This window comes from Pinus tabuliformis, chromosome 7, assembly GCF_031772625.1.
Source record: "Pinus tabuliformis cultivar Carrire ecotype Pingquan chromosome 7, CPIR1, whole genome shotgun sequence".
Taxonomy (NCBI): domain Eukaryota; kingdom Viridiplantae; phylum Streptophyta; class Pinopsida; order Pinales; family Pinaceae; genus Pinus; species Pinus tabuliformis.
This window is the reverse complement of record NC_142293.1, coordinates 1,396,351,967-1,396,379,571: the sequence shown is the minus strand read 5'-3', so window position 1 is coordinate 1,396,379,571 and position 27,605 is coordinate 1,396,351,967. Positions and strand designations below refer to the sequence as shown.

Here is a 27,605-nt window from a genome sequence, read left to right as displayed (position 1 = left end):
AAATGGTTTGCAATGTAGCTCCTAGAGAAGCCCTGAGATGGACTCCTTCTTACTCCCCTAGGGTGACACTTGAAGTTCACCGAAGGTAGAGGTGGAATTCCCGCTCGGAAATTCCTTTTGCTGAACAACATGGTTGTCTTCGCTAAGCAGCTCAAGAGAACTAATGTTGAAATTGTAAAATGACTAAAGATTTTTCCCAAATGAGAGCCTCCTTTCTCTATTTATAATTGTTGGCCCCTCTCTCTCTTCGTGGTCCCCACTTTCCACTAGTTCATCGCCTTTCGTTTTCTCTCTCTTGTTCCACAAGTGTGCATTCCCTTTTTGTCTCTCTTATGGCCCTGCTGCAATCTTGTGTTTTCACCCAAGCTCCTCAAGCCGAAATCATATCTGAAACTCAAACTATAAAATTGTGTTGTGCCTAGCATCTCACCTATAAACTTCGTTAATCTCCTCAAATGAAAAATAAAAATGAGAGATATTACATTCGTGGTCAAATGACAATACATGGTTTGTCGGTTCAAGTTTTGTGTTCAACAGACGATGGAAGACATTCTATCAACGGGCAAGCCAAACGTTGTCCCTCCTTTCAACTGGTTGATTTTGTTCTTATGCATTACTCCATATATGATAGTATTGAAGGAAAAGGCCGTGGTGAAGTCCAGTGTGTACTTTTTTGACAAATTTTGTTTGGTCCTAACTTTGTTCTCATAGACATTTTGGTCAATCATAATATATACTGTAACTTAAAAATTTTAAATTGGCTATAGTGGGCGGGCTGGTTTCCCTGCGGGCCAACCTCGACCGCCAAGTAATGTTCTATGTACCTCTCTCTCAAAGTAATATAATGCCGAATTTCACCCCCAAAAAAACATAACGAAGATTTGATCCAGCTGAAATCTAAATCTATTCATTCTCGATAGGAATTCCTCAAGGACTAATAAGTGTTGGACTGGATGTTGGGAACTTGTGGAAGAGTCAAAGTAATGTCGACTGACAAAGGAGAGATGAGCAACATTGTCCTTTCGAAAGCACATCAGTCAGATAAGGATGACACAATTTTAGCAATACATTCCGTGCGAAAGGATCTTTGCTCCTCCGCCGATTGTTCAGAGAAACAAACAAAGGACACAAATTATTGGGCCCTGGTCAGACAGGGCGGCTATCGATAACCCTGTTCCCGGACAGCGACAGTCATCGAAGAGTCATCCGATAGGGTTTATTTCAGGTCTCCTGCCAATTCAATATGGCTGGGTCTGCTGTGTTTGAAATGGAGAACATGGAAACAGCAGCTAACACAGGCGACGAAAGATTGCAATCCCATGTGACCAACAGAAAGAAAAGCCTAAGGCCTCGGGTGCTCCTGATGCTCAACGTCTTGGCCTTGGCTATGGGTTCAACTGCAGGGCCTCTGTTGACAAGATTTTATTTCCTGCACGGTGGATCCAAACGATGGCTTTCTTCCTGGCTCGAGACTGCGGGGTGGCCTCTTCTCATACTGCCTCTCTATTTATCATATAGAAAGCAGCCTAACAGAGAGAATCACATCACCCTGAAGCTCTTCCTGGCCTGCTGTGGGATCGGGATTCTGACAGGCGCCGACGATTTTCTATACGCATATGGCCTTTCATTTCTCCCCCTTTCGACTGCGTCTGTTTTGATTGCCAGCCATCTCGGCTTCACCGCTGGTTTCGCGTTTCTGTTAGTCAGGCAAAAGTTCAGTCCTTTCTCTGTAAATTCTATAGTTTTGCTTACTGCGAGCTCCGTTTTGTTGGCCTTCCATACAAGCGGCGACAGGCCTGAAGGAGTAACGAGTAGGCAGTACGTGGTCGGGTTTGTCTTAACGGTGGGCGCAGCCGCCCTTTATGGTTTCGTTATTCCCTTGATTGAGCTGACCTACAAGAAAATAAAGCGCCCAATAACGTATACGCTTGTTATGGAGATGCAATTCGTAATGTCTGTTTCGGCCACTGCCTTTTGCACAGTGGGCATGCTCATTAATGGCGACTTCCAGGCTCTCCACAGGGAGGCCGAGGGATTTCGTCTGGGGAAGATCGATTACTCCATGGCTCTAGTGTGGGCCGCAGTGGCGTGGCAGCTTTTTTTCATTGGGGTCTTCGGCGTGACGCGCATGGCGAGCTCTCTGTTTAGTGGTGTGATCATTGCTGTTGCGATTCCCGGGACTGAGGTGCTGGCTGTGGTTTTGTTCCATGAGAGATTCAGTGCGGAGAAGGGCATGGCCCTGGTGCTGGCCTTGTGGGGATTCGCATCTTATCTCTATGGGGAATACTATTGCTACTTGAAACTGCGGCCTCTTAACGTGCCCAAGCAGCGCAATATGTCAGAAAGCCCCAGAGAAGCCGCAAATACACATCAGCCCATGAATGATCTGTGAAAAGACAAATCCATCCATGACGTTGAAGAAATAACAATGGTTGACTCTGGTAAAGCACCCGGAAATCTCCCTGCATCAAATTGCATTACTATTCGGTTTAGCTTAAAGCAAAAACCCATCTTACAGTGCTTTAAGATGTTTTTTTTTCGGAAAAGCATCCCTAGTTGGGAGGGTTCTTACGTGGAGCTGTCGTTTCTGAATATCAGCGTAATGAAAGTTTACCGTCGTTATTGTTAATTTTTTACCAGTTTTTATATGAATGTACAGTTTTAATATCAATCAAGGAGTTTTTATCACAAAGACTAAAGATGTTTTTTTGGGATTTGAAAATTTCATTATGCTAACTATTTAGTCATCTCGAGACAAAAGTTCTTATCAATATCAATAATAATGATAATCTAATTTTCATGGTCATGGCTTACATCAAATTGGTGCACGAGACCTCTATTAGGTTGTTTTCCACTTTTCATAACTAATGACATTGATTGACATTTATCAACCAATTTAAACAATGTAGTGATATAGTTCACTATTGATGTTTGTGAAGAAGATTAGTAGATTTCTTCTTTAAAATATCAATATAAATATATTTAAAAATTCTATGATATTTAAGTATGGTTGATCATAACGATGGTATTGCTTCTAGAAGAAACTGTGGTGTGAGTGTGAAATGTCTAATGTTTCAAGTCGACACTTCACTCATCTTCAAGGACAAATGGACCAAGTTAACTAGAAAATGGGGGAGATTAACAACTAGATTAGGAAGACAAAAAAGAGGGGAGGGTTTTTTTCGAGAGGAAAGAAATCAAATTTCGAGGATAAAGAAACTAGGGTTAATGGGAAAAAGTATTAAAGAGCGGGATCCATTGAATTTAGGTTGTTAATTGAATAGGAAGTTAATTAGAACATAATAGGAAGTGAATTAGAACATGAATCCCAAAGGTCACACCTCTTCATCTTATATAATGTTATTTCCATTAATGTAAACATATCAAATCGAGGTCCAAGGAGGGTAGCTCAATTGTTGATTGAAGTGATGTGAAATCATACAAACTAAGTGATCCGAGGTTCAATCCCCCAACCGTGACCCAGTGTATGGAGAGGAGGATAAGTTATGGGCCTCTAGAGATATAGTGGTAGCAACCATAATCGACCCTGTGTCATGTGAGTATGAGACTGACTTAGTTGCCAATTCCTCTGGGTTACAAGAAAAAAAAAACCGTACCAAATAAAAAATTATTTTCCTTGGCCTAACAGAAACAATAATCTAGAAGGTGTTTTTCTATGGCTACTAGCAATTTTTAATTTTTTATAAATCAATTTTACATTATGTTCATACTCCTTTGAAATTTCAAACTCGTGGTTACAAACAATTCAATTTATTATTAGAATCTACTACCTAATTACCATTGTGCTCATTCATGGTTTAATTAGATGACTGCATAACAATGCACCTATATCCATCCCTTCAAGTTTCTCAACAAAATAACACTTTTCTTACGAATTTATAACTATTGGTTAAGTTTCCTAAGTTAACTAACACTCTAATGATTGCATCATTGGTTTCTTTGTTCTATTGAGTAACCATATCATATTGGCATTAATTGCTCCATAATAGTCTTTCCAAGGGCATTGGTTTCTTTTTTAAGTAAGTCATGTATTTTCATGGTTCGGATTATGTTTTCTTGCCCATTTGGTATTTTTTCATTGGCTTATTCCCTATATATCTCAATTTTCTAATGAACCCAATAAGTATATGGAGCATCATGACCTTCTCTATTTCTTCGGTTCAATATGGCAAGCATTAATTTGTAATTTTGGTTTGATCTTATAAGAGGGTCAAATTTAGGCCCATGTATAGCAATTTACTAATCCAAATTTGGAGTTCTTGCACAAGGAAAGCCATATCATCATTCTCAACATCTTGGGAGTAGAACTTGTACTTTTGAAAAATAAGTTGTACTTGTATTTACATTACAAATGGGTGCATATTTAGTTGAAGTTGATACCTTTCATTTTATGAGTTTGAATTATTGTAAAATGGCTCAAATTAATAAAGTTAGAGTTATTGAATACTCAGATATTCTCTACATTTCATGATATAATCCAAATCACCCTCACTAGTATTCTAACCTGTTTACAAGATTCACAAGATAGGATTGATTTTCTCTAGCTTGGATCACAACTCCAACATGATCAACTATGATAAAGGAATCAAATTTCTGAACTACTTCTTCTTTAGAAAAAATCTATATTTGAATTTGAAAAAAGTCTTATCAGTAGCTAACACATGATTATATTAGTGGTGTAATTTGATGAGTAGATTCAAATGAAGATGCTAAAGTTCATCTTGTAATTCCCAAACCCATCATTAGAACTTGGGAAGAAGTCATCAACAACAAGTAGAGAATTGGACTTGGACATGAAAATGAAGAAGTAATTCACATTCCTAATTATTCCAAATCATTCCAATTCCAAAATATTGGGTTCCTTCAAGAAATATCATCTTCAACTACTCCAAATCCACATCAGATTCTCAAATGCCAACATTGTCATCAAGTTGGCCACATGAAAGGTAATTTTTTTTTTTTTATCTTCATCCTTGTAAACATTGTGGAAAACATACTCATCATTCAAAAATATGGTCCAGTCACAAGAACCTTGCAAGAGAAATGATTTTTCTTAGATGAATTGCTTCTTGGTAATGGTCTTAAATAACCAAGATCACAACTCCAACATGATCAACTATGATAAAGGAATCAAATTTCTGAACTACTTCTTCTTTAGAAAAATTCTATATTTGAATTTGAAAAAAATCTTATCAGTAGCTAACACATGATCATATTAGTGGTGTCATTTGATGAGTAGATTCAAATGAAGATGCTAAAGTTCAGCTTGTGATTCCCAAGCCCATCATTAGAACTTGGGAAGAAGTCATCAAGAACAAGTAGAGAATTGGACTTGGACATGAAAATGAAGAAGTAATTCACATTCCTAACTATTCCAAATCATTCCAATTCCAAAGTATTGGGTTCCTTCAAGAAATATCATCTTCAACTACTCCAAATCCACATCAGATTCTCAAATGCCAACATTGTCATCAATTTGGCCACATGAAAGATAGATTTTTTTATCTTCATCCTTGTAAGCATTATGGAAAACATACTCATCATTCAGAAATATGGTCCAGTCACAAGAACCTTACAAGAGAAAGGATTTTTCTTAGATGAATTGCTTCTTGGTAATGGTCTTCAACAACCAAGAATATATATTGATCATACAATAGAATTGGAAATATTTTATCTTCTTACCTTATATCTGATAGGGAAGGAATTGTTATTTAGCTACTAGTTTTGAAGTCATATTAAGTGAGCTTGAGCCAAACCCAGAACTAGAGCCAATATCTAGACCTTAGAGCCAGATTCATCCATAGGAAAAGTTGGATTTGTCGCTAGAGAAAGACTCATGTTCTAAGAGCATGATATGGTTTGTGGTCTTCCTTAAAGATTCATTGCTTCTACTAGACTATAGATTGTGGTCATATTTAAATCATCATGAGGAAGCACTTCCATTACATAGAATATATCAATTTCTTTCCAGATTTGTAATTGTTCTAGAAACTTCTTCAAGCCAAGTTCCAAAGATGGTGGTTAGTCTTAAACCCCCACCAATAAAAGTCTTCAGTTTCTACTACACTTTTGGTTTGTGGTTTTTCTTAAGCCACCACTAGCAAAAGTTTTAATATTTTGCTTCCCATTTAGTTTGTTGTCTTCCTTAAAGACACCATCTTCAGAGAGCACATCTAGGCATTGGATTCTATCCACCTCCATATTTCAACTCTCTTCTTGGATTTACATATTGTAATGTCCCTTTCCAATCCACAGTAGCAAATAAAATTGAAGTCATAGCCTATGATGATCCCTGTAGTTTATTGGCAAGAAAAAGGGGGTCAACAAATTAATTAGTAGATATTATCTTAATAATTAAATAAAAGGTGGTAAAGTCACTTTAGAAAAATAAGTGACCCATGGTATTATTTTGCCACCCATGGTATTTTGGAGAGGGAAAAATTATAAAGAAGAGGAGACTTGAGGAAAAGGGTATGTGAGATTTGAATTGTGAATTGACAAAAATATCAAGTAGCTTATGAGAGGGAAGCCCTCAAGTATTCCTAGTTTTGATGTTTAAATACACTTGCTAGTTGGTGGTGGTTGGTTTTTCTGGTTTCTTGGCCAAGCTAATAAAAACATTATTATTTGTAGGAGAGGTTGAATTTCTAATTGCACAAAGATTGAATTGCACAATTTATAGATGGATAAATTTTTGGAGTTGCAGAGACCAAGTTTCTCTTCAAGTTAGAGCTCAAATTTATGTTGCTTTTGGGGCCAATTTTCGCTTGTGTTGTAAAAGATAAATTTTTGGTATGGATGGGGCTAAGTTTCTCTTGTATTGTAGGGGCGAAATTTATAGTGTTACTGGGCCAAGTTTCTCTTGTGTTGTAGGGGGGAAGCTTTTTCTACAAGTTGGAAGCTGAATTGATAATTCTAAGGGTTGAAAGGATATTCTGAAGGTGGTTGAAATTAATTGATACTATAGGGCCAAGTCGTTAATCTCATGGTAGATAAATTCATGGATTACTGAGGATTGAATTGTAAATGACTGAATTTCTAGTGTTTTCAGAATCAAATTAACCAAAAGGGCCAAAATGAATATCTTAGAGGGTTGAATTGAGGGCGAAAATAATATTTTCCAAGAAGGTCGAAGTGTGAGGGTTCAATTGCATTTTCTAGGAGGGTAGAACACCCCATGGAATACAAGTTGTAGAGATAAGGATTCATGTCAATGGATTTTTAAATATCCCCTCCAGGTTTCCTTCCAAATTAATTAATGTAATTTCTTTCCAATTTATAAATAAAATAGTTGGAGCTTGCAGTGTTTTCTCTTATTTTTGCAATTTATTCTTGAATCTTCTAGCAAAAATTTATGTTTAACTTCTTGAATTTAATTTTATAGAAATTAAGTCAATTATATAACAGGGATTTTACAATTGTGTTAGAGTTATGCATCCTGTCAGCGTAAAGGGTTACCATAGTTAATGACCCCGGGAGATATAAAATTTGTGACTTATAGAAGGAAAAATAAGGGAAGAGAAATCCCTTATCTAGGATTAGAGGAAGAAGAAGGAGGAATGGGAGATAGTGAGGATTGACCTTGGGAAACGATTAAACATATTTTGAATGATTTGGCTATAGGAAAATAGGAGATGGTCTAGACAATGAAAGCTCTCACTCAATCTATGGCGACAAGTAAATGAGATTAACAATTGTGCAGGAGGTTCGAACAAGACATTACTTGGAGGATCCAATAGTCATCATTTTCAAGACATTAATGTATCTAATCTAGTTCCCACACCAGTAAATAAAAGAATAGCCATGCCATTTATGTCAAAATTCTTGTGAGAACAAGCTAGAAACTAGCATGGGTGAGATAAATATTTCTTAGATTATCTAAGGGAATATGAAGCACTAGGGGAATATTTTCATGCAGTTATGTCACTTCAAGATAATTGCACCATAACATATTAGAATAGAACCAAATGTCACAATTGGTGGTGGAATAATAACGATTTTTCCAAGAAGGTGAGTAAGATAAATATTCTTACTTTTTATTGAGCGTCTAGTGGTACAACTCAAGCTTGGGTCCAAAAATTAGACACATTATTCTAGCTTGACCTCATGAGAGAGTATATGGGTATTGAGCATGTTACCCTGCGCTTGTGAGGTGAAGCACAACAATGGTGGCCCCATAGTTTAACCACCCCAGGGCACTCCAATATCACTTCCTACGTAGAGTTCATAGAGAGACTGATTCAGAGGTTTGATAAGAAAAACCTAGAGCTACATTTCATGGATCTAGTGTAGCTTTAGAAAATAGGGATTCCAAACATATATATCATTGAATTCCAGAGATTGGAAGTAATGGTGAATGATATGTCCTAAGATCGATTGGTGATGTTGTTCTTGGAAGGGCTAGTTGAACCATTGTGTGGCCAATTCAAATCATTTAAGACTAATACAGTTCAAAATTATTTATACAAGACAAGGGATATAGAAGATGTGGCGTTGAAGATAATTCCTACCAAATTCATCCCTCCCTATGAGAACAAGGAAAAGAAGTCATGCAAGGAAAAAGGAAATATAAAAGAAACAAGGGATGATATGAGGAGAAAGAAACTTGTTTCAGGCACAAGGAACCATGGGTTCTTGGGCATAGGTGCATGACCAAGGGAAAATTCCACCTCATATAAGTAATATCAGATAGTGACAAAGAGGAAGAAGTAGAAGACACTCATGAAGAAGTGAGTAACAAGAACAATGAAGAGGCTCCACAAATGGAGAGAAAGGGGACCACTCTAGCCAAGCTCTCTTGTGTTCCAAGATATAATACCTTAGGAGTTCATAGAGTTTGTCAAGGGAAACGAGTTACCATCCTCATTAATGGTGACTCTACCCATAATTTCATAAATGTAGTACTGGTAGCCAAAAGGAACTTTCCCACTCAAGACTTCAAAGGGTTTGATATATAGGTGGTTGGAGGATGGGGAATAATACCCTCATTAATTATTTTTGTGTGGTCAATATAGATAATACCAATTTCATTTGGGGGTCTAGTGGCTCATTTCCATAGGAAGGCACTAAAAAATCTACCACAATATGGAGATGGAGTTTATTACACCCTATGGACAATAGGTACTAATGAAAGGAATGACCAACAATGCTCCAAGAGTGGTTATGGAAAAAAAAAGGGAGGTTATAATCAAGCATGGGGACATAGCATGGGCTATGCAATGAATGGTGACGAAGTAAAAGCTTCCAGATGAGTGGAAGCAATACCCAATAGATATTCAAGCATTATTAAGTAGGCTTCAGAAGTTGTTTTGAGAGATCCCACCAAGGACACCACCAAACAGGGGATTCGAGCATACAATAACATTGGAAGAAGTGGCTAAGCCAATTGTTGGTTGCTAAATTTGCCTACTTTTTACCTATGTTTTTACCCCTTTCCTTCACCTATTTCATGTCCTTGCAAGGTTAATTTGTATTTCAAGGAACGAAGGTATATCTATTTGTCATGTCTTTGTGAATTATTAATAAATGAAGAATAGTCCTAGGGGAGCGTTGCTTATGCGACTTTCTAACCCATGTTTCTTTGTAAATTTGAAAGGATGATGATCAGAAAACTACAATTCAGTGTATGGTTATCGATGAGATGGTAGCACTATCTTAGCATGTTGGCTGTAACGATGATTCCACCCAAGAGAGTCTATTCGACGAATACATTTTCTATATTTGTATTCTGTTTATGTCTCAATGATCACTTTGTATTTTTAGACAGACAACTACCCTAACCTTTGGGTATCGTTGATACTATCTTTGTAATGTTGAATTGTATGAGTAAGGTTACGCGTCTAGAAAAGCTAGCCATCGCTAAAGAGAGATATGAGAGTTATGATCATGTAACAATAGAATTCTGTAATTTTATTTTGATTAATGCAATCCTAATCTTCTGAGTATTCATTAGTCTTTGATCTTTTACCACAACCTTGATTAAGGAGTTGGGCCCACTCTCTAGACCAGGTGTCATTGGATTAGTGGTGTGTGTAGATTTATCTTCTGTTATGTTTATTTATTTATCGTTTTAATGGTTCATTAAGTTGTTTTGTTGTGAATCTTAACTTGTTGTTACTCTGATTTTTTTACTGTTAATACTTGTTGTTACACATTTTTATGTTGTTGATTGAATGCTCAATGTTGGGTAAGGAAACTGTGGCTTGCATAGACCTTGCATGGTAGCCTTGAAATGAAGCAATGAACCCCAGGTTGACAACTAATGTGGGCAAAGGGTGAATTATATAATTCATATCTGAACACCAACATTTTGGCATCATTGCTAGGGAGGATATCGAAGGCGCGAAAGTAAGATCAGAATTGACCATAGGACCGATCTCTCATCCTAGGGAGACAAGTTTTCACCCTGCTATAGGTCTTGAGCATTAGATCACTTTGGTTGCTTTTATTTCTTGTTTTTTTAGGACCACTCTCTCGTCCTCACGAGGGAATTTTTCACCTTGCTCCAAGTCCTGAGCATTAGATTGCCTTGGTTATTTCTATCTCTTGTTTCTTTAAGGAACCGCTCTCTCATCCTGGGAAGGGAAGCTTTTTTACCTTGTTTCAGGTCCTGAGCTTAGATTTTATGGTTGGTTTCTTTCTTTATTTTGTTTTATTTTTAGGGGCCACTCTCTTGTCTTGGCAAGGGAAGTTTCTACCCTGTTCCAGGTCCTAAGCTTCAAATTTGTTTGAATGTTCTCCTTTCGCTTTTTGATTGCATGAATAAAAGAGGTAGAGGAAGACCCCCAAAAAGAAGGAAAGATCTAGGCAGAGTTACCTACATCCAAAAATAATTTCAAGAGCTTAGTTTAGGAGCATCGTCACGAGATGATATGAGGGTTAGATCTCATATGAGATCTGGAGGGAAGTTAGTTTCAAAACCATAACCTCCCCAAATAACAAAAGCATAATTCAGGGAAGAAGAAATAGGAATCAGAGGATCAGAAGAATTCACCATTACTAATTCAGAAGAAGAATAAGGCTTGAGGGAATTTACTCCACCATTTGATCGAGGAAGTGTTGTTAGATAGACTCAACCCTGCACTGAAGAACAACCAACACCTATTGAGATTCCAAGTGAATATTGGAAAATATTCATGGCTTATCCAAATTCCACGATGAAATTTACAATTGGAGATATTAGAGGTAATGTGCCTATAAAGCCTATTCCTTTGACAAAATTACCTAATTTCCATGGCCTTTCTTCTAAAGATCCGGACACATTCCTTTTTGAATTCAATGTTGTTTGTTGGGGATATGACTATATTTTTGATGCTTAGAAATTGAAGATATTCCTTTCTACTTTGAAGGGAGCAAATCTTAGGTGGTTTATGGGTTTAGGGGGGAAATATATTAAAACATGGGATGACATGAAGAAGATTTTCCTTGAAAAATATTAGGACTACTATAAATACCGAGATATTAAGGAGGAAATCTTTAAGATTGTGCAAAAAGAGGATGAGAACATGGAGGAATTTGTGGAATGCATCAAATACAGTCTACAAAGATTAGGCCATAGTGATCTGGATAAGGATATCTTAAAGATAATCTTTCTCTGGGCACTAAGGGAAGAATATTTTGAACTCCTAAATGTGTTAGGAAAGGGAGATAATTCAAGGGAAGAATTCGACACCATTTGTGAGTTGTAAATTAGATATTCAGATGGATTTGCAAGGCATAAGCAAGGAATATGAGCTCTCAAGACATCCAACAATGGGGTTACAAAAGTAGAAATCAGAAACTTGTTGGATAATTTAAGGATTGATATTCTAAGCACATTGTCTTCACAGCTGGATGTTCTTTAGGAAAAATAGAAAGAGATGGAAGCTGAGAGGGCAACGGATATTTTCTACTCTCAATGCAGGAAGAAGCACCCGCTGAAGGAATTTCCAGTCAATACTATTGAAACTTGTGCGATATGTGAGAAGAGTCATTCCACTAGCATGTGTCCATCTCTTCTTGGGCTAAAGGCAATTTTCTAGGGAGCAAATGAAGAGGTAGACCAGTTGTATTTCATGGGATCAAAGAAACCATGGAAACCATGGCCACAAAACATGAATCAAGGTATGCCTCAAGACCCTTATGAGTATTTTAATAATTTGAATTTTTGACCTTAGTCTGTACCTTTTTCACCTACATGGCCACAATAATATCAATATCAAATGCCTTGGCAATCACAATCCCCCCAACTTGGTCCAACCCCTTCATGGTTCTAGAGATGGCATGGACCTCCTCTTCCTTTGGGATAGTTCTCCCAGCCTATGTGCTAACAAAAGTTACAGCTTCCCTCTAATGCCTCCACCAGTAATCCTCCTCTTCGTCCACAACTTCCTATTCAATCTAACCCGAAACCAAACAATAGGGGGTTTCAATAGGTTGAGACACTCAACCTTCCTTCACAGAGTATTTTCACCATAGAATGTAATGAATTGAATCCTCAGTCCAGTCGGGCGGTAAATACTCAAACTTCACCGATAATTGTTGAACATACTGATGATGAAGCCTTAGAACCAGAACTTAGGAATTCTGCTAGAACAACTGGGGGTGATTCATGCAAGTTCCCATGGGACAACAACCCCATTCTCAAACAATTGTTACTTGAGGATGTTAGACTAGTCCACCTTATCTTGAGAGACTATCCTTGAGCAAATAAATTCCTCATCCTGAATTTGACTTTTTGGGGGAATTTCAAAACTTATTTGTCAAAATCTCATTACTTCAGGCTATGAAGGATGTATCGATTTATGCCAAAATGATAAAAGAATTTTGTTCTAAGAAACTTGGAAGAAAACCAAAAGATCCACTCACTATCCATGTCATGGGAAATTATCAGATATAATGTTGGGAAAGCCTACACCTGTTAAATATGGGGATCCAGGGAACCTAATTCTTATAGTACAGATTAATGGAGTTGATATCCCAAATGTGCTGGTAGACCTAGGAGCTTTAATTAATGTTATAACTTTTGCAACTGTACTTACCTTGGGCCTGCTTGATCTTAAACCAACTCCTACAGTCTTAGAACTTGCAGACCGATCCACTGTACGACTGGTAGGGAAGTTAGAAGATGTGACTATCTTTGTAGATTCGTGGCAGTACCCTGTCGATCTTCTGGTGCTGCATACCCAATCTCCATCCGGGGGACATCTTTTGATTTTAGGAAGACCTTGGCTTGCGACCGCAGACACTTATATTGGGTGTCGATCGAGAAATATGGTAATATCCAATGGGGAAATCACAAAGAACCTTATCCTTTATCCCCCTGCAGAACCAAGTTCATCAGTTAAACTAGGATTTACCTTAATACAAAAATCTCCACCTACAGAGGAGCTTGACCCTAAAAATGTAGATATTAGATCAATTCTTAGCATCGGTGAAGCCCTCTATTTTAAAGATGAAATGAAAGATGATGCTATTAGCACATTTATCAGTAGTCCCAACTCTATTTCTGATTCAACCCGCCAATTATTAGAATATGTTATGAGTTGCACCATTCAAGAAACCATTGAACTAGAAACCAAAGTTGAAAACATTCCTGTTATTGCACCCCATAACAGTATTCTTGTAGAAATCGATCTAGGGAAAACATTGAAGGTTAATCCTAATCTTTCACCTTCCTAGTTTGAACAGTTATTGAAAGTCCTTCAGGATCAGAATGAAGCTTTTGCCTAGGAATATATCGATATGAAAGGAATCCCTGATGATTTATGTACCCATCACATATACATAAAAGAAGAACTATAGAAGATACTAGATGTGGGCTTTATTTATCCCATCTTAGACACTCAATGGGTATCCCCACTAGTCATTGTTTCGAAGAAAAATGGCAAGTGGCAGATCTGTGTTGATTACAGGGAATTGAATAAAGCAACTCAAAAATAGCACTATCCCTTACCCTTTATTGACCAGTTCCTCGATACATTAGCTACGAATAAGTTCTTCTCCTTTCTAGATGTATTTAGTGGATATAACTAGATCTAAATAACTCCTGAGGATCAGGATAAAAGTAGTTTTACTTTCCCTTGGGGAACCTTCGCATATTGAGTCCTTCCGTTTGGCCTCTTCCATTAGGGGAATTTTGAGGTCTAAAATGGACCTCCAAATGAAATTATAAAATAAAAATGGAAATGATAAAATAATATTAGATTACATAATCAAATTTTAGGGGGAAAAAGGAAAAAAAACTATTTTTTCAACTCATATTTTCAACTTATCTCCCTATGAGTTTACAATAAAATGCCACATGATGATGGAAGAAGGAATAGTTTTGGGTAACCTGCTTCTAGTTGTAGAAATATGAGTTGATCCTGCCAAGTTAGAGGTGATATTAAATTTTCCTACACCAAAGACACCAGCGACAATACATAGCTTTATTGGTTATGTTGGCCATTATAGAAGTTTTATAGAAATTTTTTCTAAGATAACATTTTAACTTTTCCAATTATTACCTAAAGATGCAGAATTTGTCTTGATAGATGCATGTGATGAAACATTGGATGAAACATTTGATTCTTCATCCAAGGAGTACCCATGTTGCATACTTTTGATCGACCCTGCTACACAAAAAATGAGAAATACATGAAAATATGTGATTGCAATCACGTTTTTTCATGTATCTCTCATTTTTCGTGTAGCAGGGTCCATCAAAACTATGCAACATGGGTACTCCTTGGATGAGGAATTAATTTTTTCATCCAACAAGTACCCCCACTCAAAATTTGAGTAAAACCTTAGGGAGATAAGTTGAAAATACGAGTTGAAAAAGTAGTTTTATAATTTTTTAATCCTTTTACTTTTTTACTCCAAAAATGGCGAATCATACCCCACGGTTGACATCATGATATTGAATCCTATTGGTTCTTATACAGTTTATTTTGGTTGTACATTTTTCTTAGGAGGCCCATTTTAGACCCTAAAATTCCCCTAGTGAATGTGCCCGTTACCTTTCAATGGGCAATACTGGGAATTTTTTCTGATCTATTTAATGACAGTGTTGAAATCTACGTGGATGGCTTCACCCCGTATGGGGATTCTTTCGAAGAAGGTTTGGAAAACTTAGAGAAAGTACTTGAATGATGAAAACAGACACATGTTTCTATTAGCACAATAAAATGCCACCGGATGATGGAAGAAGGAATATTTTTGGGAAACGTGCTTTTAGTTGCAGGAATACAGGTTGATCCTGCCAAGGTAGAGGTAATATTAAATTTTCCTACACCAAAGACACGAGTGACAGTATGTAGCTTTATTGGTTATGATGAATATTATAGAAGTTTTATAGAATTTTTTTCTAAGATAACATTTTCACTTTTCCAATTATTACCTAATGATGAAAAATTTGTGTGGACAAATGCATGTAATTGGAAATCAAAGAACTAGTATGTAAAGCTCTGATATTACGTGGTCCTGACTGGAAGCTCCCATTTCATATCTGCACAGATTCTTCTCATACAATAGTAGGGGTAGTCTCGGGACAACAGGAGGACAAGAAACCATATGTGATTTACTATGTCAGCAAGAACCTAAATCTTGCTGAGCTGAACTATATGGTAATTGAAAAAAAGTTTTTGGTTGTTATTTATGCTATTAATAAATTTTAGTATTATATTACATGATATCTCACTTTCGTGTACATTGATCATTCAACCATCAAGTATCTGATGAATAAATCGATAACTCCTGGTCGAATTACAAGATGGTCATTGTTGATACAAGAGTTTGACATTACCATTGTAGATAGACTAGGAAAAGATAATGGAGTAGCATATTTCCTGTCTAGGCTGAATACTAATGATGAAGATAGACCTATAGAAGATAGTTTTCCAAATGAAGATAGCTAGTTCGAAATGTTGGATTTCCAAAAAACTGATAACGAGTTTTTCCATAGATTCTGTATAACATTTTCTTGAAATTTCTACTCACACTCTGTGGTATGCATATATTGCTAACTATCTTGCTACAGGAAAAGTACCTCATCATTTGCCATACAAAGAGAAGAAAAGTATAATCCATCACAGTGTCGTTACTCATGGATAGAGGGATACCTCTTCTATACAAGACTTGATCAGTAAATCCGGAGCTGTGTAGGTGAGGATGACATCTATGACATTATGAAAGATGCCCACGATGGCCCTTGTGGGGGGAATTTTGTGAACAAGAAAATAGGTCATAAGGTGTTGTAGATGGTGTACTATTGGCCCTCTATTTTTCGTGATGCAAGGAAATATGTTCGAGGGTGCGATAGTTGCCAACAGATGGGTCAACCTAGTAGTCATATGAGATGTTGTTACAACCTCAATTAGTTCTTGAGCCCTTTGAGAAATGGGATATCGATTTCGTTGGCCTGTTCAATCCTCCTTCACATCAGAAAGTCCACATTCTGGTATGCACAAACTACGTGACAAAGTGGGTAGAAGCCAAAGCTATTGCAAAAGTCACAGAACAGGTTGTCTCAAACTTTTTATTCGAAGAAATTTTTGCTCTGTACGGAGCTCCTAGAGAGATAGTTTCAGATGGAGGAGCACAGTTCACATCACATATAAGAGCATCACTCATGAACAAGCATGGAATCAAACATAGAGTGACATCTCCATATCATCCTCAGGCGAATGGTCAAGTCAAGAGCACAAATAAGGTACTGGAGAATATCCTCACGAAGACTGTAGCAAACCATCACTGAAACTGGGCTAAAAAAACTCCTTAAGCACTTTGGGTGTATAGAATGACATGGCGGAATACAACAAGATTTTCACCATACGATATTTTCTATGGGAAATATCCTTCGTTTTTGGTGGAACTCGAAATTAAGACACTTAAGACATCTCTTGAAGTAGGTTTGGATCTTTCAGCAGCGTAGAAACACTGAATGGAACAGCTAAATGAGTTAGATAAAATTTGTTTGATAGCTATATAGAATATTGTTGCAATTCAACAGCGGCAAACCAAATGACACAACAAATTCATGAAGAAAAAGGTGCTTCAAAGAGGAGATTGGGTGTTGCTCTATGACTCTTGGTTCAAGGACTTTTAGGGAAAGCTCTACTCTATATGGATGGGACCGTATTAAGTTGACACAATGTTTGATAATGGGATTGTTAGACTTGTAACAATCGATGAGGCACATACTCCTTTGACTATAAATGGACACTGCCTCAGATTTTATCACTGTCAAACTTCTAGGGGCTCAATTATTAAGCATTTCTCTGATAATTCTAGTTTTCAAATTGTTTATGCATAGAATTCTTCCTCTGCACCTATTATTTAAGTATATATATGTGTGTGTGTTGTTACTACTCTATCAATGCTATTTTTCTTGCAAGTTTTGTTACTCCACTAGTGTTAACACTTCGTTGATGTTATTACTTCACTAGTGTTGTTGCTCCACTGTTGTTGTCACTCCGTCAGTGTTGTTACTCCGGTAATGTTGATACTTTGTCGATGTTTTTACTTCACTAGTGTTGTTACTCCACTGGTTTTGTTTCTCCACTGATCTTGTTACTCCACCGATGTTGTTATTTTGTTGATGTTGTTACTCCGTTGGCGTTGTTACTCCACCGATAATTCTTACTTTGTTGGTGTTGTTACTCTGTCAATGATATTACTCCATTAGTGTCGTTACTTCGTAGATGTTGTAAGTCCGTTGATAATGTTACTCCTTAGGTGTTGTTACTCCTTCTTTGTTTTTACTTTGTGTGGTGAAGTAAAATTATAAGTGCGGACACAAATGAATTCCTCTATCCCAATAATGGGTCTAGATACATTCTATGGAAGATTTCCTTAGGTTAGAATCAATCAAGAGGGCCTACATCTTGGTCGCTTATCCTTGTTGATGGGGTCCTCGCTTGCTCACTCCAACAATCTCTCACTTCCTTTCTTCAAGTTCCTGAAACAAGTAAATGACAACAACACACAAGCATAATAATAGACAAATTGCAATTCAACCTACTTAATGAGTCAAGAAGAATTAAGACACAAATATGTAATATTACAAAACATGTAGGAAATAAATCGATAGTTGCATATATTAATATCAAAGGGAGATTACAACCATTTGTCTTGATGTCGCAGTCTTCCTTTGACAAGACCAGGTTCCCACACACTTCTGTTAGCAATTCATGATGGCTTCAAACAACAATAGTTTAAAGACTCTTCACTTTAGGCTTCACTCCAAACCAAACACACTTCTCCCTCACAAAAATAGATGGCTACAACTATTAATAGCTTTCTTTTCTAAAATAGCATACTCACACTTAGCCAAAACTCTAACTCTGTCACTAGTTTGTGCTTGGGAAGAAGGGAGGTTTATATAGGAAATATGGAAGGGAGATGGATCCTCTTCTCATGGGAGAAGGAATTATCCCTTGAGGTAATTCCATCATTATAGAGGAAAGGAGCCCAAAATTTCATCCTTGACCCCATCCGGCCAAACCATTTACTAGACTTCCGTTACGGAGCTTCTAGAGATGGAAGCTTCGACTCTAATTTAAAAAACTTTCCATAACAAGACTAACGTGATTGGAACACAGCTCAGTTGCACCAATCAGCATGGGGAATAGTGATAATATCTGCACATTGGTGTGGGGTTGACAGAGGTCATTAGCAATGGCCTTGTAAATTGGGCAAAACAAAAATTTCAGGAGAAATGGTGCAAAAGGGAAATGATCTGCTGATGGAGAGGGACATGATGGGAGTTTCTCCATGAAGGAAAAGCATGTGGGGTTCACTATAGAGGTCCTCCAAGATCAAGGAACGGAGAGTACAGGGATAGTGACAAAATGTTGTGTAACAAATGCCCCCTAAAGCATGAAGGCCAAACCAGAGTGAGGGATGAAATGCTTTATAAATCAGTGCGGGGAACTGGTCTTTTGTTGGAAAACTTGCAAGAAAGTATAGATACATATACATAAACTAAGATCTATGTCAAATGATACATGAATCGTGACATGGATGCAACCATCCAGAGAATGATCATGTAAATGGATCCAGGTATGGGTGCAACCATCTGTCAAAGAGGATCATAATGAAAGCAAGGTATGGTCACAACCATCCAATAATGAGAAGGATCATATATGATAACTCATGGTCTAGTCCTAGCCAGCCATCTGAAAGATACATGCATATCATCATAAACCATTTCACATTACTTCACAACCTAGACCTTTTTGTGATCTAAGTCTAGGGTCTTGCACTCCAATACGACCCGATCAAAGTATAGATTCTAGCATGCGAATAGATTTGTTGACATTGAACATGCTAGAAAATCACTTGATTACCAGTCAACGATGTAAACTATTAACAAGCACGAGAGAAACCACCAATAATGACAATGGCCCTCAGGGTACTATCAGCACAATTCATGGAATGTGAATACAGGAACTGAAGTTGAACATCCGCGAAATCACTCGATCGAAAGCCAATGATGTGAACTTATCATCGACTGCGAAGAACTTGCCATTAAGGCATGTAAGCTCTAAGGTACTGGAAGGGAGTATCTCGGTCAACTTCCCAGATAATGGGTTGAAGTCGACAGAAAATGACCGCGTCGGAGGAGGGCCATAATGAATCCTACATCATCGACGTGAGACGAGAGGATTCAAAATTATTTTGGATGATATAGAAAATCAGAGGTAAGTGTAACTGCAAAAGGATAACTCTTGAACATATTGGCGACACAACTGGAAGTTTGGCAGCTTTTGGATCCATAGGATCAATGGTCGTGATGACGTGGTAGGGATCAGATGGAAGGCAAAATGAATGGTCCAAACCCAGGAAGGTCAATGATATAGAGGAAGATGTCCCAACCTGACATGAAGCAAAGAGTGTCATGTTCAAGAGTGAGCTGCTGACTTGACTGATAGATTTCCAAATTTCCCCCCACCATTTCTGGCAAGTACCCCAATTATTTTTTAATCGCAAGCTTAAAGGGGATAGCATATGCTTGCACTGTAATTTCATCCTTCGGACGAATCCGACCTAGTAAGTTTAATGAGCCCTAGGAAGGAGAATCTCATGTTCATCATGGTGACGAATCTGATGGCGTTTTAATATTTTAATGAGCCCAACAAAGGTGTAACTCAACATATTTTTCATGGTTAGAGAGTTTGAAAAAGACACGTAGAAAAAAACTCCACATGGTCCCTTTTCATACATTTGTGTCTCTCGAGCCCGAAAAGGTAGAAAACAATACTTGAGAGAACCGCTTGACCATTTTAGTCAAGGAGTACCTTTTTCGTAAATAGTGCTTCCCAGCCGGTAAACTTATACTAGGCACACAACGTTTTGCATCGATTAACAAGCTCAAAAAGACAAGGGCTCGGCCATATTTTTGTTTTTAAAGGGTCGAAAAAGAGCTTAAAGCGGACCCCCCAGTTTTATTCTCTTTAACGAGTCAAAAAGGGAAAAATACTCAGCAATCTTTTCATGTGAGTTTAATGAGTCGAGAAAAGAGCTGAAATGTGACTCAGTGTCATCGTTGAACATCCATCACCTATTGCTGCACAAGTAAGGCAAAGTGTATTATCGAGTCCTTGAGGCAAAATAGGTCAAAAATATTTACAAAACCTAATATTTTCATGAAAAAATGAATAAAAGGGGGAAAAGTAAATATGTTTTTACCATTTACCATTTTACCTTTGCAATGAAGACTTTTCACCCACTTTTTCCCTAGTTTTTCCAGAGTGGATTATGGGAGATCCAGGATGTCAATCAACGAGCCGTCAGTTCCAGGTAACAGCCGAAGCCTTGAGCTCCATTTTCATGCCATTCATTTCTATTTTTAGCCATTTTTGTATTTTTAGGGGGGTTTTTGAGAAAAATTTTCACCCTCGGTTGACGCGATTTCTGGGCACAGGACCGCGCCAGCCGTGGGTGATTTACACACTTGTCTGCACCGACCTATGCAACTGTTTCTAGAAAAGGCGCATCAACGTTGTGAAAGGGGAAAAAACGGTTTTCCTCAAGGATTGACCGTTAAAACTTGGATTTGATGTGCCAAAATTAATCATTGACTCAAGTAAATGGCTTTTGCAGGAGAGAATTTGCCAAAAATGGTGGATTGGAAGGAAAGAGAACATGAAGATGTTGACACCCAGGCATTGAATGATCCAAATTGCCTGGAGGATTTGAGGGTTTGCGGGCTCCTCAAATTCTTCCTTACACCAGGGATGTGGGCCCAGCCCAAGTTGCTTCGATACTTGATAAGCCTTTGGGACATCAATCCTAAGATTTTTGTCATTGGGGACTAGGAGCCGAAGTTGACAACTTTAGACATCTACTTCATCACTGGACTGTCTCACAGAGGTGAGCCAATGAACTTGTATGGATCACGTCCGGTCGGGGCAAGCATATATTCCCTGCTTGCCGAGCATTGTCCTAAGGCCCTGAAATCCAAGAGTGGGAAGATCAAGGTTTCCAGTGTGCGAGATTTTACACTAAGGGTGCTTTTGTTGACCATCAACAGAGTGGTAGGGTCCCAGGTGGAACATGAGACTAACAAGTCGAAGTTCCTTTATGCTATTGACTGAACAACTCCTACGATCTTCAACTGGGTGGAGGCCATGAAGATGAACATCAAGCCCCAGTTGTCGAGAGCCAAGGTGGGGAATCTGAAGCAATTTGGATTCAGATCAGTACTCACGACCTTTTTCCTGGAACGAGTGCCATTGTTCCAGTATCAGTTGACTGAGGTTGATCCTCCTGTGCCACATGATCTGCGGATGGCCCGTTGGAGTCATTTGATGCCCAAGATTATTGGGGGTCAGCAAATGTCCTACCAATCGACATTCTTTTCATGGCTACAATGATAAAAGATCGTCGTGGAGGACTGGCCATACAACGACACTGATTTCTATGGAGACCCGAATATGCCCTTACCAGATGGGGAGGACTTCAATGACGAAGGTAAGAAATAAAATTTTGATTTTGATGTTTTTTAATTGTTTTTGATATATGCATGCTTATAACATTTCACTTGTCTATGCAAATGTTGGACCAGAGGGGCTAGCCAGGATGTCCCCGATAGCCAAGCACTACCCCCAACCTATTGATGTTGTTTCCCCTTATCAGGAAGGGAGTGATAACAAGGAGGAGATTGCGAGGAACCTTGAGGGGTTGACTCATGGTATCCCAAAGTATGCTCAAATAGAAGACATGCCCCAACGGTACCAGAGGCACATAGTGGGAGTCTCAGATCGGATCCGCTGATTATTGAGTTGTGTTGTATGAGCTATCTCATGCTATCATGACCACCATGCCGAGTAGTTCCTCGGTGCAATATTTGCATATTTTTGAGGCCTACGTGCCATAGATGTACGAGGCCTGCGAATCACTGATGCTATTATAGACACACGTATTATTTTTTTGGGGTTTTGATGTATAAAAAATTCTCTCTCACACACACACACACACATATATATATATATATATGTTGTATTTTCCCATCTATTATGGTAAAAATGGTTTGTTTTATCTTTTACATGTTTCATAAATGTTTATCCAACACATAATTAGCTAATGCATCTGTTAATGTATTCATCCATCTAGAAATATGATGATATGTAATATAATCAAAATGTCTTTCCAACAGACGGATACGGAGATACATTTGTAATATTTGAGGGTTCCTAACGGAATATTTCCCATTGAGTTGAAGGACGAAAAGATGTGAATCCAAGTTGACAACCAATTCCCTGATGCCTAGGGTGATGGCTTCTGACAACAGTTCGATGACCACACTATATTCAACAATGTTGTTGGTTGTATGAACTAGGCAGATACCTTGAAGGTCAATAAACTCACCGTTAGGGTCACAGATAGCCCATGCCATGGATGATAGGTTCTGGGCACTTCGGCAAGCACCATTGGCAAAACCAACATGAGGAGTCGCAGACATCTGTGAAGAAAGAAAGGTATATTAAACAAGAGAGTTGTTTGAAAACTTATCTTACAAAACCATGTTGTACAAAAATGAATCACACACAAATGTACATAAGTAACCATGCAAGATGACCTAAGCATAGTACTTTTTGAGGTAAAGCCCATTTTGGGGCTTATCGAGAGGATTTCCTTCATAATCAATAAGCTCATAAACTCCATTTTTGCAAAATGCGTTTTACAATATAGGGCCCATGCCACATAGGTTCGAACTTGCTTGCAAATAGCTTATCATTAGCTTGGTTGTATAGAAGGACCAAATCACCCTCAGAGAAAGCGCGAGGGGGGACCGACTGGTCAAAATGGGTTTTGACCCATTTCTTTTGTGCTTCGATGACCAAGGCAGAAAGACAGTGAGTCTCGTCCAGTCGTTCTAAATATAAGAGGCGTTTCTATTGAGGTGATGTTTCAGGGAGGAGTTCAACAACTAATTTGAGCGAAGGAATCTCACATTCGATTGGTAATGTTGCTTCCAGACCATATACTAGCTGGAAAGATGTGAAACCAGTGGTGTCTTTGGTTGAAGTTTGGTAGGCCCATAGAGCTTAAAAAAGCATGAGATGCCAATTTTACTTGTGCATCCCAATAGTACACTGAAGCATGGTGACCAAAACCTTGTTCACGGCTTCAACTTGGCCATTGGCCTGAGGGTAATATGGGGTCGAGCCATCTTTGCGCAAGCCTAATGCAAATGTTAGTTCTGCCATCATGTAATCTATGAAATGGGAGCCATGGTCTGTGACAATGGATTGGGGTACGCCGAACCTGGAAATAACATGGTTAAAAATGAATTGAGCCATTTTCTTACCATCTGCGGAATATGTAGGCATCGCTTTAGCCCATTTTGTAAAATAATCCACAGCGACGATAATATAGTCATGCCCCCCAGCCGAACGAGGGTTACATGTCATATAATCAATGCCCCATTTGGCAAAGGGACCAATGGTAATGACAAGGTGTAGGTGAGCCGGTGGGTGCGCATCTTGTGTTGGTAGATTTAGAATTCATGACACTTGTGGATAGCAAGAATGCAGTGTTTGAAGATGGACGGCCAGAAATAACCAGCGTGAAGGATTTTATGAGTTGTAGCATAACCAGACATATGAGAATTAGAGGATGCAGAGTTCAAAGCGGAAACAATCTCCACGTAATTGACTTCGGTGAGACTAAGTGGCATGACTTCACCCCATGCATCAACAAGATCTGGTGCAGGTATGACCCAGGGATCAAATTTGACCAAGATCATGTTGACAGAGGAAACATGAGGAGGTGGGAGTGGAAAAATTCCCATTAAGGCAGAATCCTTGAAGAGACCTACCCCCACACTATCAAAGGGAGCACCAGAGTTCTTGATGTATGGAACATTTCCATCCAACGAGGAAGAGGCAAAGAAAGACAGTTGATCAATGGTGACAATCTTCCCCTGATGGGGAAAACATATCACATGAAACAAAGAGGAGGCCACATCATTCATGGCATGAGTCCAGCTTTGTCCGAGTAGAAGATTATAATTGAGATTGGCGTCAACAATCTCTACTTCAAATTGCACTGTCTTGCCTTCCAGGGTGATGGCAAGGTTGGGTAAGACACTAAAGGGCCATGAATCATGCCCATCGAAAGCTTCCAACGTGTTCAAAGACTGGTTTAGTGTAGGGGAACCAATAGCCTTCCAACATCTAGTTGACATGATGCAGGTGGAAGCACCTTCATTAATGACAGTGTGGTGGATGGTATTCTCATTGATGATTACCTGAATAAGAAAGGAAATATAATGAGGGAGCCTCAAAAAATGGTTCTCTAGATCGAAACAGATCAAATTAGAATTGGTGGGATCGATGCCCCCGATAACTGACAACAAAGATTTCCGCTGCGATGGGCAGCTTTAGAGTACCTCTAGAGATGACATAGCTGATGGCACCTAAGCCAAATATTCAACAATATTGTAGTGCTGAGTGGCTTGGGCATTGGGATTATACGACGATTTCTGTAGAACACTTCGAGAGGGTGGCCACATAGCAGAATCAAGGTTAGGGCACTCAATTTGTAAAGGGCCAGAACTCGGGGTAGAATAAGAAGGTGCAACTTCTTTTTATTTCCCTACCATGAGAGTTAGAGTTTGATAATCCTTCGATCAAGTTGCCACATTAATGGGCATGCTCATCATGAACACTTGAGATCCAGAGGAAGCAGATCGAGGTTGGTCTCCCATCTGAGTCTACTGAGATGGAAATGGCTCTTTGAGGACGACAGGGGCCCCTTTGACCAGGCGACTAACTTCCAATCGTCTTGGACAATCCTTAGTATAGTGATCCTCCTCACAAATGAGGCAAGGATACTTAGGTTTCCGTTGCAAGGATTCGCCAGCAGATGATTTGTGAGGACCCTGTTTTGGGGCATCAGTTTTAGCTTTGCCTTTGCCTTTCTTTTTTCCTTTCGAGGATTTGTCCACTGCAGTAGACTGGACAGCATGGACCTCTGAGGTTTTACCAGGGCCTAGAGGATTTTGAGATGAACTGTTGGTAGCAGCATTCAAGACCAACTTCTGTTTGGAAGAAGTTTTAGCAGGGGCCCGGGATACTAAACCAATAACTCCATCAACGGGAGGGACATCGGGTGACTTTGATGCTGCAGGATCGGATGATGGCTGCAGAGCATTGGGTAACAATTTGTATAAGGTGCCAAACTGAGAGTAGACTAGGTCCAAGTACTGGGCACAAGCGGTGGCTTGCTCTTCAGTGATGCATCCACCCATAGCTATATCGCGAGGAATTTGGGCTACGAATGATTTGGTAAACCATTTGGTGAGCAACTGATCATCTATCTCGAACTTGGTCAGGTGATGTCTGCGCCTCCATTCATGGATATGATTAGAGATGTGCCTTGCAATGTCTTGCTTAAGCGATGTGAGCAAATAGGTGCCCGTTTCATAACGAACCGATGGCTGAAAATGCATGAGGAAGGCCATGGTTAATGAATTGAAGTCATGAAAATTAATTCATGGTATCTTGATGTACCATTTCACTGTGGCACCTGTGAGGGTCCATTGGAAAATATGAAGACGAATGGAATCATCTACGTATGAGTTCGACAAGCACCAGAGGTGATATGTCATAACGTGGGCCTCAGGATATTGTTTAGGTTTTCCATTGAACTTTGGGAAATCTGATGGTATCTTGGACAACACTGGAGACTAGTACGGAGAATGGAGGATTAGGTCATTTGTAAGATGTGATACATCTAGAAACTCAAGTGTAGCCAAGAAAGGTAACTGAGTATTAAAAGGCATGGAGGGTCGATAAGCGGGCCCATAAGGAGGAGCCCATCCTTGTTGGTAAGGATTTTGGCCATATGGGATCTGAGGTTGCCTGCATTGCGGGTTACCTTGACCAAAGGGAGGGTTCAGACCTTGAACACCTTGAAACTATCTAGGCATAGGCTACTGATAGGCAACGTATCTGTTGAATGGCTGTTGAGCCTATTGACCTTAGACGTACTGATATGGGACCTGCTGTCCTGGAACATAAGGCTGTTCACCCTGTTTCCCCTAAACAAGAGGGTTATGGACTTGCAGTCCTTGGGCATAAGGTTGATACACTTGTTGCCCTTGGACGTAGGTGTCTTGTACCTGATGCCCTTGACCGGCAAGATTCTGAACTTGTTGGCCCTGGAAAAGAGGATTTTGTACCTGTTGCTGTAGGATTTGACCTTGACCCTGTCCCTGCAAAGGTTGCCCTTGTTGATACATATATAAGAGGGTTACTACTGCCCGGGTTAGTTTTTCTATTGCAAGGATTGACCTTGCGGTTGCAAAATTTGTCCTTGGGTTTACAGAGGTTGGCCCTGCGAGGGTGTGGGTTGCAAAGCATATTGCATATGCTGTTGCATGGCCTGATGCAGCTGTTGTAAGGATTGACCTTGCAGTTGTTGCGAGTGACCTTGCTACAAGATAATCTTCCCTTGATGTTGCATGGAAATCCCTTGCTGCAACAAGGGTTGCCCTTGCGGTAAAAAAGGTTGCCCGGGTTGTTGTAAAGGTTGTCCTTGTTGTTGCAAGGGTATTTGAACAATGCCCGAAAAATTACCGAACTGAATCTGGCTGTAAACAGGCTAGATGTACTGCCCAAGTTGGACGGTGTAAGTTTGCTTAACCAATCCTTGAGAACCATATGGAACGTAAGGATTTTGGTATTCGACTTGATCCCATAGGGCTGCCGATACTAAACATTGCTCGATCGAAACGGACCACCAAGATTCTGAACCTATTGGTACTGGACATTGCTTGATCTAGTAGGGTCAGCGGGGTTGTAAATAATACTAGAAGAGGGTTGGCTTATACCAAACATGTGAGCTTGTGAGCCGCTCACATTAGTGGTACCTGAAACCATAGAGACATTCAGGTTCTGCCCCCCAGGCAGTGGCATAATCTGGCCACTGACTAATGGGAAAGAAGAAATGGCACAGACAATCTTTGAAACCACCAGTTAATACTGACGCGTAACTAGGATCGATGATACAAGAGTGTTCGAGATGGTGGGTTGCACTGAGACTGGAGTAACAATTGTTTGGGAAGTCATGTTTGTGACTAACAGACCTGATGCCTCATGCCCAAACAGAAT

The 27,605-nt window shown here is 39.1% G+C and overlaps 1 pseudogene; it reads left to right on the top strand.

Annotated features, from left to right (window-relative positions):
• Positions 1-1,155: 1,155 nt before the first annotated feature.
• LOC149252882 (purine permease 1 pseudogene) lies at positions 1,156-2,629 on the top strand (annotated as a pseudogene).
• Positions 2,630-27,605: the final 24,976 nt, after the last annotated feature.